The sequence below is a fragment of the Pseudoliparis swirei genome, chromosome 24 (genome assembly GCF_029220125.1).
Source record: "Pseudoliparis swirei isolate HS2019 ecotype Mariana Trench chromosome 24, NWPU_hadal_v1, whole genome shotgun sequence".
Lineage (NCBI taxonomy): Eukaryota > Metazoa > Chordata > Actinopteri > Perciformes > Liparidae > Pseudoliparis > Pseudoliparis swirei.
This window is the reverse complement of record NC_079411.1, coordinates 1,518,309-1,533,272: the sequence shown is the minus strand read 5'-3', so window position 1 is coordinate 1,533,272 and position 14,964 is coordinate 1,518,309. Positions and strand designations below refer to the sequence as shown.

The window sequence follows — 14,964 nt, the reverse complement described above, 5'->3', positions numbered from 1 at the left end:
GATTTAAAAAAAAGAACAAGAACAAGAACAAGAACAAGAACAAGAACAAGAAGAAGAAGAAGACTGTGATGTCGCCCAAAGAATGTTTTACTCAGAAGTTATTAGCTCCAAAACTGATTTTTTAATGATGTGGTCCTTCTAGAGGGCGACGCCCTGTCAGCCATCTTGGACTTTGGACCCGGATGAAAATGAGTCATTGCAATGAGTCCTTCACCCCGCCCATAGTTACCTCTAGATGACCCTTATAGTTAACTCTAGATGACCCTTATAGGGCCTTGGAGCCGCCCCTAGTTAACTCTAGATGACCCTTATAGGGCCTTGGAGCCGCCCATAGTTACCTCTAGATGACCCTTATAGGGCCTTGGAGCCGCCCCTAGTTAACTCTAGATGACCCTTATAGGGCCTTGGAGCCGCCCCTAGTTAACTCTAGATGACCCTTATAGGGTAGTTGCCTCTAGATGACCCTTATAGGGCCTTGGAGCCGCCCATAGTTACCTCTAGATGACCCTTATAGGGCCTTGGAGCCGCCCATAGTTACCTCTAGATGACCCTTATAGGGCCTTGGAGCCGCCCCTAGTTGCCCCTAGATGACCCTTATAGGGCCTTGGAGCCGCCCTAGTTGCCTCTAGATGACCCTTATAGGGCCTTGGAGCCGCCCATAGTTGCCTCTAGATGACCCTTATAGGGCCTTGAGCCGCCCTAGTTGCCTCTAGATGACCCTTATAGGGCCTTGGAGCCGCCCATAGTTGCCTCTAGATGACCCTTATAGGGCCTTGGAGCCGCCCTAGTTGCCTCTAGATGACCCTGATAGGGCCTTGGAGCCGCCCATAGTTGCCTCTAGATGACCCTTATAGGGCCTTGGAGCCGCCCATAGTTGCCCTAGATGACCCTGATAGGGCCTTGGAGCCGCCCTAGTTGCCTCTAGATGACCCTTATAGGGCCTTGGAGCCGCCCTAGTTGCCTCTAGATGACCCTTATAGGGCCTTGGAGCCGCCTAGTTGCCTCTAGATGACCCTTATAGGGCCTTGGAGCCGCCTAGTTGCCTCTAGATGACCCTTATAGGGCCTTGAGCCGCCCTAGTTGCCTCTAGATGACCCTTATAGGGCCTTGGAGCCGCCTAGTTGCCTCTAGATGACCCTTATAGGGCCTTGAGCCGCCCCTAGTTGCCTCTAGATGACCCTTATAGGGCCTTGGAGCCGCCCTAGTTGCCCTAGATGACCCTGATAGGGCCTTGGAGCCGCCTAGTTGCCCCTAGATGACCCTTATAGGGCCTTGGAGCCGCCCATAGTTACCTCTAGATGACCCTTATAGGGCCTTGGAGCCGCCCCTAGTTACCTCTAGATGACCCTTATAGGGCCTTGGAGCCGCCCATAGTTACCTCTAGATGACCCTTATAGGGCCTTGGAGCCGCCCCTAGTTGCCCCTAGATGACCCTTATAGGGCCTTGGAGCCGCCCCTAGTTGCCTCTAGATGACCCTTATAGGGCCTTGGAGCCGCCCCTAGTTGCCCCTAGATGACCCTTATAGGGCCTTGGAGCCGCCCCTAGTTGCCTCTAGATGACCCTTATAGGGCCTTGGAGCCGCCCCTAGTTGCCTCTAGATGACCCTTATAGGGCCTTGGAGCCGCCCATAGTTGCCTCTAGATGACCCTTATAGGGCCTTGGAGCCGCCCATAGTTACCTCTAGATGACCCTTATAGGGCCTTGGAGCCGCCCCTAGTTGCCTCTAGATGACCCTTATAGGGCCTTGGAGCCGCCTAGTTACCTCTAGATGACCCTTATGGGGCCTTGGAGCCGCCGCTAGTTGCCCCTAGATGACCCTTATAGGGCCTTGGAGCCGCCCATAGTTGCCTCTAGATGACCCTTATAGGGCCTTGGAGCCGCCCATAGTTACCTCTAGATGACCCTTATAGGGCCTTGGAGCCGCCCCTAGTTGCCTCTAGATGACCCTTATAGGGCCTTGGAGCCGCCCCTAGTTGCCTCTAGATGACCCTTATAGGGCCTTGGAGCCGCCCATAGTTGCCTCTAGATGACCCTTATAGGGCCTTGGAGCCGCCCATAGTTGCCTCTAGATGACCCTGATAGGGCCTTGGAGCCGCCCATAGTTGCCTCTAGATGACCCTTATAGGGCCTTGGAGCCGCCCCTAGTTGCCCCTAGATGACCCTTATAGGGCCTTGGAGCCGCCCATAGTTACCTCTAGATGACCCTTATAGGGCCTTGGAGCCGCCCCTAGTTGCCTCTAGATGACCCTTATAGGGCCTTGGAGCCGCCCATAGTTGCCCCTAGATGACCCTGATAGGGCCTTGGAGCCGCCCCTAGTTGCCTCTAGATGACCCTTATAGGGCCTTGGAGCCACCCCTAGTTGCCCCTAGATGACCCTGATAGGGCCTTGGAGCCGCCCCTAGTTGCCCCTAGATGACCCTGATAGGGCCTTGGAGCCGCCCCTAGTTGCCTCTAGATGACCTTTATAGGGCCTTGGAGCCGCCCCTAGTTACCTCTAGATGACCCTTATAGGGCCTTGGAGCCGCCCATAGTTGCCCCTAGATGACCCTGATAGGGCCTTGGAGCCGCCCCTAGTTGCCTCTAGATGACCTTTATAGGGCCTTGGAGCCGCCCCTAGTTACCTCTAGATGACCCTTATAGGGCCTTGGAGCCGCCCATAGTTGCCCCTAGATGACCCTGATAGGGCCTTGGAGCCGCCCATAGTTGCCCCTAGATGACCCTTATAGGGCCTTGGAGCCGCCCATAGTTGCCCCTAGATGACCCTGATAGGGCCTTGGAGCCGCCCATAGTTGCCCCTAGATGACCCTGATAGGGCCTTGGAGCCGCCCCTAGTTGCCTCTAGATGACCCTTATAGGGCCTTGGAGCCGCCCATAGTTGCCCCTAGATGACCCTGATAGGGCCTTGGAGCCGCCCCTAGTTGCCCCTAGATGACCCTGATAGGGCCTTGGAGCCGCCCCTAGTTGCCTCTAGATGACCCTTATAGGGCCTTGGAGCCGCCCCTAGTTGCCTCTAGATGACCCTTATAGGGCCTTGGAGCCGCCCCTAGTTGCCTCTAGATGACCCTTATAGGGCCTTGGAGCCGCCCCTAGTTGCCCCTAGATGACCCTTATAGGGCCTTGGAGCCGCCCCTAGTTGCCCCTAGATGACCCTTATAGGGCCTTGGAGCCACCCCTAGTTGCCCCTAGATGACCCTTATAGGGCCTTGGAGCCGCTCCTAGTTGCCCCTAGATGACCCTTATAGGGCCTTGGAGCCGCCCCTAGTTGCCTCTAGATGACCCTTATAGGGCCTTGGAGCCGCCCCTAGTTGCCCCTAGATGACCCTTATAGGGCCTTGGACCAATCTTACAATCTGCTCATGCTTCACCAGAAAGCTGCAACAGCTTGAAGATGGACTCAGTGGCAGGAGTTTTATTACCCAACATGCATTTGTGAGGGCTCATAGCCCACCCTACCCCGTGGACCGTGGACCGTGGACCGTAACCCCGAGAACCAGAACCCCGTGAACCGTAACCCCGTGGACCGTAACCCCGAGAACCAGAACCCCGTGGACCGGAACCCCGTGGACCGGAACTCCGTGAACCGTAACCCTGTGAGATGAAAGGTTGCTGGTTCCCCTACCTTGACTTTCTCTCGTCTCAGGCAGCAGAAGAGACAGTTTTCATCGAAGGACCAGTCAGACGCTTCCTCAGGCTGGCGGTCTGGAGAGAGAGGGAGAGGTTAAACAAAGCAACAGGAACCCCGTCTTCATGCATTCAGGCGATGGAGGTGTGGGCCCAATCAGGGGGGGGGCTCAATTTAAACATCAAGTGATTGACCGAGGAGCTCGTTTCCATATTGAATACGCTGCTTTGTGTGTGTGTGTGCCCTGTAGCCCTATTTCAGTGGAACTAAGTACTCGTTTCCCAGCATGCACCTGTTAATAAACATGTACAGCGGAGGAATGAATCACGTTAAAGAATCCTGAAGATTACAAACAGCGTTCAATAATCAATCGATCCGGATATGATGCCAACGCAAGGAAACGGTTTGAAATGCTAAATAATGCGTAAAAAGAAGCTGCAACGGGAGATCAATCAGCAGCCAATCAACGGGCTGCGAGTCCCATCATTTATTCAATGTTTTGAGTCTTTTAAAAATGCAACAAATTATTTTGATCAAATATTTCATTGATCAGAGAAACAATGGGACGAGGCATCCGCACAAGCTTCTCCATCGGGACCCGACGTAGTTATCAATATTAATTGAAGCGTCTTTGAGTACTTCGAAAAGCGCTATAAAAATGAAATGCACTATTATTATTATTATTATTATTAATAATATTAATGCTCGTGATGGATTCAGACTTGTCAGCTTCAGGTTCACGAGAAGCTTTTCAGCTCGCCTGTCTCCATCCTTCAGGAGATCGGAAAGCTTTTTACCAATATATCACCTTCAGAGAGAGAGAGAGAGAGAGAGAGAGAGAGAGAGAGAAGAGGCCGTCGTCTACTTGCTACAGCTGAGCTGTTGCCATGGCGCTACCTTTAAAAAGCCCTCAGTTCAGAGAGATGCAGTGAAATAGAGGAAAGCAGGAAAGAAGGAGTGTTACAGTAGAGACAGAGAGAGAGAGAGAGAGAGAGCGAGAGAGAGCAGAAACACAAGAATAAAATCCATACGGTCACAGAACACCGCGTCGGATCAGAACTTCCCGTCTCCGTGTTTCACCGTTTCAGCAGCTGAAGCTGAAAAACTCTCGTCAGCGTCTGATGATCCTTTAAAATGGTCAAGTAGGTCAAAGGTCAAAGACGAACAGAATCCACGTACGTTCACACTCACGTTAATGTATTTATTTTCATCAAAACAATCTGTGGTCGTGATTTTAAACGTGCAACAATGTAGCAGCAACAATGTAGCAGCAACAATGTAGCAGCAACAATGAAGCAACAATGAAGCAACAACAATGTAGCAGCAACAATGTAGCAGCAACAATGTAGCAACAACAACAACGTAGCAACAACAACGTAGCAGCGCCGCTCTCGGGGCAGCGTTCCACTTCCTGTCTGCTTTTCTTTGGCATTAAAACCAAACACAGAGAACAAATCACACCGAGCGCTCCTGAGAGGTCAAAGGTCACATCTCACACATTCCTGAGATGCGAGTCACATGCGTGGAAATGGACAGGTTCTGAACCTCGTGACCTGAGAGTTCAGAACCACGAGAACAGAACCGTGGGAGGAGAGAGAGAGACAGAGAGAAGGTTTGTTTCTATGCTTCATGTGTTAAAGCTGCATTCTCTCTCCTCACCACCAGGGGGCGGCGACTCTGGTTGTATAGAAGTCTATGCTTCATGTGTTGGCGGGTCACACTCAAATTATTATTATTAATAATAATAATAATAATAATAATAATATTATTAATAATAATAATAATTATAATATTATTAATAATCATATTATATTATTATTATTAAAGGGAAAAAAGGAAACATGTTTAATATTTCCTCTGAATGTAATCCATTCAATCTCATTTCCAGACGTGTTTTTATTTAATTTACCTTTGTTAACATCTTATTTTGAAAAGCCGAAAAGCGCCTTGTCCTTCCAGGGCTTCCGTAGCTCCAGAAATAAGTTTTAAAAGACACAATTATTAATTAATTCATTTCATTTAGTCATTAAACCGTTCATTAATAAATGTTTCCTGAAGAAGAGTCATCCATCGTTAATGTGTTTACCTTGGAACAGGGTGTTGTTGTTGTTGTTGTTTTTGTTGTTGTTGACTAGTCCCGACCCAAACAAGCCTTCCACGATGCTTTCAAAGCCTGCGAAGAGAGACGAGACGTCAACACCACGGAGAGGAACTATTAAAGTTTAAAGGCTTTAATATTAAGAAAAACATTTAACTGATAGACAACAACAACAACAACAACAAAATACTAAAGTTAAAATAGAACCTGAGATTGTTTTGCATTTACATAAATCTGTTTTTACTTATTGGCAACTGAGAATAATAAAAATAAAGTCACACAAAGACAAATGTAGACAACACGGGAGCTTCTTTTAGTCACACACACACACACACACACACACAGAGACACACACAGACATGGACACACACACACAGAGAGACAATGATGTTAGAGAACACACACATGGTTGTGCAAAGGCTTTATATGTACGATGAGGAGGCTTTGTAAGCGCTTATTATGCACACACACACACACACACACAGACACACACACACACACACACACACACACACACACACAGACACACACACTTGTCTCTCTTCTCAGCCTTCAAAGACAAATTAGCGCTCTACCTCGAGCACACCGAGCTAACGTCACTCACCTTTTTTTAAAATTAACTGTAAATACCTCCGTCCCGCTGTTGCCTGGCAACCGCATACAGGGAAACATAAATACATATTGCAATGTTCGACCTGACCCTCCCCCCTCCTCCCCCCTCCTCCCCCCATCATATGGAAACGGAGGCAGACACGGAGACAAAGACATGTGTGTGTGTGTAGAAGTGTTAGCGCTGCACAAATAATATATATATACATATATATACATATATATATGTGTATATGTATGCGTGTATACATGTACATACAGTAGTTCAAGTGTAGCCACTTGTCACACACACTTCACACGGGAGCGAGCGAGCCATCGATGTGCGTCTCCGTTGTGAAACCATCATGGCCGCCGGCGTCCTTGCATCTGCTCTGCCGTGGTTAGAGGGTCATGTGACTCAGCGGGCCAATCAGAAACGAGCCGCTATGTGACCATGAAAAGGCCTCGTGACGATCACCCCAGGCCTCAGGTACGAGTGACGAGGAACACCTTCGAGTCACGCTACGAGTCACGCTACGAGTGACTTGATGAGTCACGTTACGAGTGACTTGATGAGTCACGTTACGAGTCACGTCGTATTAAAGTCTTTATGTCAATCTGCTCACTTCAAAGCTCAGAGCGCATTCCTGATTCAGGGCTCGGACACACACCATGTGTGTGAGTGTGTGTGTGTGTGTGTGTGTGTGTGTGTGTGTGTGTGTGTGTGTGAAATCCCTCCCCACCAGTCCTTTAGTCTTCTCAGTTTGTGTTGGCCCGAAGCCAGAAACAAATTAAGTTGTGTGAGCCTTTAAATTCCAGCAGGACCTATCACATGGTGATGGTAAAACATCAACACACACACACACACACACACACACACACATACACACACACACACACTGCAGCGTGAGAACTTCCTCGGGCCCCGTGATATTTGGGCCACGAGATGGAGTGTGTTTTCATATTTAAAGTGACAGCCACAAATGCATAACGTACAGGACCCCCCCCCCCCCCCCTCTCCCTCGAGGTAGAGGCTGTGATTGGCCGGATGAGATTGAGGATGTTATTGGACCAAAAACTGATGTGAGGCCGTGATTGGCTGGATGAGATAACGTCTCCCAGGGCAGGGCAGAATTAAAAAAAGCTCCGTAAATGTAGGTCAGTTAGTGAACAGTGTGAGCCCAAAATCACACACACACACACACTCTCACACACACACACACACACACACACTCTCACACACACACTCACACACACACACTCTTACACACACACTCTCACACACACACTCTCACACACACGCATGAAAGAATCACAAGACGTTTCATTAATCTACATTTTGCAAAACATGTGACGTGAACACATGAATGGCACAAAGGAACCTGATTGAGGGAGGAGCCTCTGTGTGAGGAGGGCGTGGCCACACACACACACACACATTCCCTCAGAGCCCCGGCGTCGGCCTCTTCCTGTGACCGCCGGACCTCGGCTACACGCAGCGCCGCCTGAGCATAAATAATGCAGCGCGACTAAAGCTCTCAGACCCCCCCCCCCCCCCCCGGTCAGATCGATACCTCATTAGGCCCAACAGGGTCTAAGAGGAGAGGAAGTGAGCCGACGGCACGAGACACGAGGAGCATCGACCCGCCGGCTGGAGTTCAACTACAGCACTCAACGTGTTTATGGACCCCCCTGCCCACCCCCCAACACACACACACACTCCCCCCCCCACGTATCGTCAATACCCTACGCCGCCATCGTGACCCGACACGCCGCTATCGCCGTGTCGCCATGCGACGCGTAGACACTTCACCGTCGCGCCAAGTCGCCATGACAACGCGACGCGTCGCCACGCGAGGTTAAAAAAAACATGACTTCACGTATTGAGAAAAGAAAGACGTGGCATCAAGCATCGTCAACGTGGCGGCTAACGTGACGCTAAAGCTAACGTGAGCGCTAGTCCACAGCGGGCACGCCCAGGAATGAATGTTGTGTTTTCTTCCCTTCCTTCCTCTTTTCTTTGCTTCCTTTATTTCCTTTCCTCCCTTGTTTCTTTCCTTCCTTCCTCCCGTCTTTCCTCCCTCCCTCCCTTCCATCCTTCTCGGTCTTAATCCACTCCCACCGTTGCACGCAGCAGTAATAATAATAATTCTCTATTTTAAATTAGTTTCTGACGCACAAAGAGAAGTCATCTAGTGATGCTGCATGTGTGCTGTGTGTGTGTGTGTGTGTCCTTGGGAATGGAGGGGGGGGGGGGGTAGAACAAATATGTGCATGATTGGCCAAAGGCGTGGTAAAACACACACACACACACACACACATGAAACACATCGGCCTAAACACAGCGTGCCGATTCTATCTGACGCTTCTCCACAAACCAAATCCCTAAACTCCTCCTCCTCTTTCTCACTCTCTCCTCCTCTTATCTCTCTCTCCTCCTCTTTTCGCTTTCTCACTCTCTCCTCTTATCTCTCTCTCTCCTCTCCTCTCATCTCTCTCTCTCTGAAGTATCCGGTGATGAGCTCAAAGGAGGCTGATGTGCGCTGGCAGCTATTCCTGTGACCCCCCCCCCCCCCCCCACACACACACACACATACACACACAAAATGCATGGCTGATTTAAATAGATTTGGGCTATGTGTATACCCACAATGCACTGGGGCAGTCGTGTGTCTGAACGTTTCTTTTAACTCCCGACGTCACAGCGAGAGAAAAGAAAGAGAATTAGTGAAATTACTCATCTTTTATCTCATTATCTCAATATGTGGAGAGCAGGAAGGAGGAGATGCTCCCTCTCTCCCTCTCTCTAATATGTCTCTATATATCTCTCTCTCTCTAATAGTTCTCTCTCTCTCTCTCTAATATGTCTCTATATCTCTCTCTCTAATAGTTCTCTCTCTCTCTCTAATATGTCTATATATCTCTCTCTCTAATATGTCTATATATCTCTCTCTCTCTAATAGTTCTCTCTCTCTCTCTAATATGTCTCTGTATCTTTCTCTCTAATATGTCTCTATATCTCTCTCTCTAATATTTCAAAGTATAATCTTTCTATAGCCACTCTCCTCTTCTTCTTCTTCTTCTTCTTCTTCTCTCATTCATCCCCCCCCCCCCCCCTCCTGCTGTTGCACGTTCTCACTCCGTTAAAATGTAGAGGGAAAGAAGAAGAAAAAAAAGCGTGAGAAGAGAAGGAGGTAAAGTGCTAACGAGAAACAAATTGAAAACAATTAAAGGAGAGGCGTGTGTGTGTGTGTGTGTGACTACTGAGTGGCAGTGCTAAGTGTGTATGGTGTGTGTGTTCTGCCGGCTGACAGAGTAACCGGTGATGTGACGGAGCAAAAGACCCGAGAACAGATGAAGCGGTGCCTTCAGGCGCTGTAGTTTATTTGAGCGCTGGAGTGTGTTGTTGTTGTTGTTGTTGTGGTGAGAACTCATTACGTATTTGAACAACTGTGTGCCAAATTTGAGGAGCTCTCCCTCCGCGAGGGTCCCTGACATAAACCTCCACATTGATCCTGATTGGTTTAAAAACTCTGTAAATATGTGCGTGTGAATTCTGAAATGTTTCCGATCTCGTTTCGATGTCTCCAGCTCAGAAAAAAGAGAAGAAGTCGAAAAGCTGTGAAACCGAGCGTCACGAAACTGAGTCAGGATCAGATTTTAATCTGCGTATAAATAATATTTGTTTTGGCGTTGAGCGTTCCCGACCGGCTCAAACCTCCTCGCTCACGGACAGATGGAGGACTGGGAGTCACGTTGATTTTGGGCGCGACCGTCTTCTGCCAAGAACTTGGCGGGATGAACATCTGGCCAATGGGAGGCTCCGGCTCAGAGAAACCCAACGGTTGGCGCGGTCGCGCCTCCACGAAACGCTGTGAACGCCGTCCACTCACTTCCTGTTTTTTTGTGGCTGTTTTTCCGCCCCGAACACGTAATCCTCCCGGCCGCTTCTGGAAGCCGCGGCGCCGCCGCTAACCGTCGGGCCGGGCGCCACCTGGACCTCGACCATCTGCCTCCCCGAGCCGGCGAGGAACTAAACCGGCAGCGTCTGCAAATTAACTCCCCGGCGCTCCGACGCCAAGTTTTCATACAAGAAAGAGAAGATTAAATTCTATTTTTGTTTCCTTCGCACCTGCTCGGTGTTACCGAACGGGCTGAAAGGTGATCGGGGAACATATGTGAGAATAAACGGAGAGCAGATGCTTCCGCTTTGCTTGGATCAAGTTACGTGACTCGCAAGTTTACCAATAAAATAACATCGTTATTATGAGATGACCCGTTCAAAGTTCCTCAACCCACACCAAGGCTGTAAAGGTTTTAATTAGAGCGGCAACTCGTGGTGATTTAATGGATTTTATTTTTTAAACAAACAACAAGACAATCACAATTTGTCAGAGGCTAAAGCGACGATGAGGAAAACCAAATCCCAAAATAATCAATTTTCCAACTTGAATATTCACAATGTTGAAGCTGGAACCAAAAATATTTGTGTCTGATAAAAAGCAACCAGCAAAAATGTTGTCCAGTAATTTTTCTCTCTCTTGATTTACGGATGGATTCATTTATTTATTTATTTCGGCTAACGGAAAAACTCTAAAATCAAAATCAGCTGCTGGCTTGTTTTATTTTTACTTCCTGTTCAGGATAAAAGCATCAAAAGCACCAAATATGACACAGAAGACCAAATATATTATTATATTCTAGTATATTCCTTTTTTAATATTATATTTGTATATGACAGCATATTCAGTTTGGATTTTCTGAATAAGGTATTTTTACTAAAGTAGCATTTTGTGTGATATGTCGATAATAACAATTACAAAAATGTTAAACATAGAATAAAACTTGGACATCAAAAGTTTTCCCAGATACGCACAGATTTCGCAGTGAATCTGGATTGAAGGAATACAAAATGTAAAAAACGTTTACATTAATAGTTTAATAGTCGTCTCCATGGCTGCATGTGAATATTACTGGAATATAAAATGTCCTCGGCCATGTAAACATAATATCGTATAATATTGTCCTTTCTTTATGTAAACATGGTCAAGTCCAGTTGGCACACTTCTGTAAAATAAATATGAAATAACAAGCTAAACCCGCTCTTTTTTTAAATAAATTTATTTATCTTTAGTTCAACCTGTTATCGCCTCTTTCTAAAAACGTGTTCCTCTCTACGCGGCGGTGGGCGTCTTATTACGCTGCAAGGTCGAGAGAAAAAAAGAGAAAAACGTATAGAAATATCGATGCGATAGAAAGTCAATAATTGGACGAGCGATGAAATATATACGTGAATGGATTTACGTGTTTGTGGCCGGCTAACGTTTTTTTCTCTCGCGCATCCACCTCCATTAATATTCTTTTCAGTCAGAGCGGAATGAAAAGAATCTTGAATATTATCTTGCATCTGTGGGGGAGGGCAGGAATGTAAGAGAAAAGGTCTTAAACTGTTACCGAGACGGAGATCTTGCCTTTTATAGAGCGCCGCGCTCGCCGCGCCGCGGGGCCTCCTACGAGCACTCAAGACTTTACGGTTTCTAAAGGGCAGCAATTTGCAGTTCACAAGAAACAGAAACCTTTCAGGCTCCGAGAGCGAAACAAGGCCGACCTCCTGGCCTTGGAATATTTGTCTCTTTTTTTATTATCCTTTTTTTCATGTTTTTCGTCCCGTCCGACCGGTCGCGCTACAAACCTCCGGATGTCCTCGACGCCGCTGCAGCTTTCACTTCTCTTACCGGTTGGCGTTGCGCAGCAGAACTTGGGCTCACATTAAAAATTTAAAAAAGAATAATTACTAGAGCAAAAGAAGTAAAGTTTTGAAATTCAAGACCAAAGATCACGAAGTTGTGAATGAAGGTAGAGTTCTGCTTTAACACCTTCGAGGACTAACGTCAGGACCAACGTGAGGCTTAACATCAAGACGCAAATACGATATTGAATACTGATTGAAAAACACTACAAACGACTCGGCCAACCCACTACCCCCCCCCCCCCCCCCCCAGTTGGTTTACTAATCTAGCGATTTATTTCGCCAGTGAGTGGTCATCTCTGCTCTTTTCCTGCCGAGTGTGTTTAGCGTCGGGTTAGGGGCTTTAATGTGGGATTACAGCCGTATACGAGTGTTAGTCGTCTCAGAGTTTCTTTGTTTGAGGACGGACGCCGCTAAACCGCCGAACATCTGGGATGTAACGCGGCAGCTAACGTGGCAGCTAACGTGGCAGCTAACGCGGCCGGAACTTTACGGAGTCGACCGCCACACTCCGAATCTACTCCTTAGCGTCAGAGATCCTCCTCCGGTTCATTATCTCCCCACCGCCTCTGAGCCCGATCCTCCTCTCCGGTAATTACTACCAACTTCTTTGCAACGGGAGGATTTGACGGAGTGAAGTAGAAGAAAAAAAAAGGCAAACGAGGCCGACGTGTAACCTCGTCAATGTCAGTCAAAGTTGCGGATACCGGAGTTTGCCGGTGCAAACTCCGGTATCCGCAACTTACACCATAATTAGGCGGCCAATCGGCAGGTCTCATTATCGCGGTAAAGGTTGGGGGCTATTTTCAGCCCCTGAAGTCGTGCATTAGAAATCACTCCAGGTCTGAAGGGCGCGATCCACGGGGGGCCGGAGATGACCGCGAGGCCACCGCGGCAACAAAGAGAGGGGGGCGGGCTTTTATTGTGAAGCAGCCGCGGGAAGTGCCGAAAGAAGACAAAAAGCTGAAAAAGATCCGGAGGGGAAACGGAATAACTGGATTTAAACGCTTTCAGTCGTCTTTTCACTCAAACTTAAACTATGAAGGATAGAAACTACTCGAATGTGGGTTTGAGTATCCGACATTTCAAAATAATGAGCTTTAAACTCTGACAATTAAATGGAAAAACAACGAATCATGCATTCATTTTTTTTCAATCACTTCTTTTACAGGTGGAAAACATTTCGATTTACAGCCTGGACAATTTAGAGATTTACCCACCAAAATAAAAGAAGTTTGACACTCAACTTTGAGCTCCCATTTCCACCTAACGCGTATCCGATGGAGACTTTTCATATTTTTGACTCTCCAGACGTCACAGATTTAGATTTTTAACCCCGAGACTCGAATCTGAAACGAGTCACAAGCTTCTCGAAACAACGAGGCTCGAAAATCCTCGTTTTGCATTTGTACGTCTTTCACATTGAAGATCTGAACTCAGACTGAAAGCTTCTCATATCTATCTTTAAACTCCATCTGTAACTTTTAAACAAGAACAAATAAATAAATGTAATGGTCATTTTTTATTACACACCCCATGAAGCTTTATCTGCAGTGTGAAGCCACGTTTTTATCATTTTGGTGAACGGTGTGACCGACCACATCATTTCTACTCTAAAATGTATAATACAAAATTTGGTTTTAGACATTTATTTTCATGTATCTAGCATTTTATTCATATATTTCACTGCTCTAGGTGAACTTGGACCTTTTGTAAACCAATTTCACACACCAAAACAGTTCGTCCACATGAGTAAAGGTGTGTTTTCACAAGAGATGTGAAGAATAAAAAAAAAATCGAACTTCAATTTTCAGCTTTAGGGCCATATTTTCTTTTTCCACTTGTACCTGAGGACAATTGAGCTTCAATATATAGAGAGCTGAGATTGTTCTGGAATGTTTGGATGTAAAACATATGGGTATGTGTCATATGCACGTGCCTTTAAAAGGTGAATCTAAGAAATTGTGTAAAAATTGAGAAAATGACCCCAGACTCCAGAGGGTTATCTGTAACTTTGAAACAAGAAAAAAAGAAAAGAATTGTCACCGGATAAAATTGTCCGGCTTGTCTTCTGAAGAAAAGAAGAAGAAGAAAAAAAGTGTGATCGGTTGAGACGGATTTCACACGTCTTCCCCTTCAAAAAGTTGTTTCCTGGCAGAGGAAACCTCAACAACGACCGTCTGTGGCGACAACAGACGAGACGTGTGAAGAATAAACACCGTCCACGACGCTACGCCACCGGGCTACGTCACCTGTACGTCGTGTTCACAGGGCTACGTCACCTGTACGTCGTGTTCACCGGGCTACGTCACCTGTACGTCGTGTTCACCGGGCTACGTCATCTGTACGTTGTGTGTTCACCGACAGTGTGTTTGAATGCGCGCCCGTGTGTGTGTGTGTGTGTGTGTGTACCATCAAATGTGATGTTGACATTATGGGGACATACATTTTTGTCTCCAAAATAAAGAGTCCCCACAATGTCTGTGTAAACTGATTGATGGGCCTCACACAAACTGAACTACTATTTGTTTGCTTGTGAATCAGCAGTAGAAGCATCGAAAGCATTACTGCACTAAACAATCCATCTGGTCCCCACTTGACCTACATTTCACTCGCTCTGACCGGACACACACACACACACACACACACACACACACACACACACACACACACACACACACACACACACACACACACACACACACACACACACACACACACACACACACACACACACACACACACACACACACACACACACACACACACACACACACAGAGTGACGTCATTCTTAGCTACTGGATAGCAGAGAATTCAATTTGCAAAGGCAGGACTTGGCCACCTACCGCATTCAGGGGGGGGGGTTCTTTAAGCTTTTAATGCCAGTGATGAAAGCCACAGGCG

At 47.3% G+C, this 14,964-nt stretch overlaps 1 protein-coding gene across 2 annotated transcripts in view; it reads right to left on the bottom strand.

Moving 5' to 3' along the window:
• lcor (ligand dependent nuclear receptor corepressor) overlaps positions 1 to 14,964 on the bottom strand; it is a 47,055-nt gene that overhangs the window by 10,884 nt on the left and 21,207 nt on the right. The window contains exons 2-3 of one of the 2 annotated variants that reach the window (XM_056410270.1): positions 5,711 to 5,797; positions 3,622 to 3,701 (exon numbers count right to left, since the gene is read on the bottom strand). The gene's annotated coding sequence lies outside the window, so the exon portion shown is untranslated. The remainder of the gene's footprint in view (positions 1 to 3,621; positions 3,702 to 5,710; positions 5,798 to 14,964) is intronic. The other variant, XM_056410272.1, reaches the window with a different exon arrangement.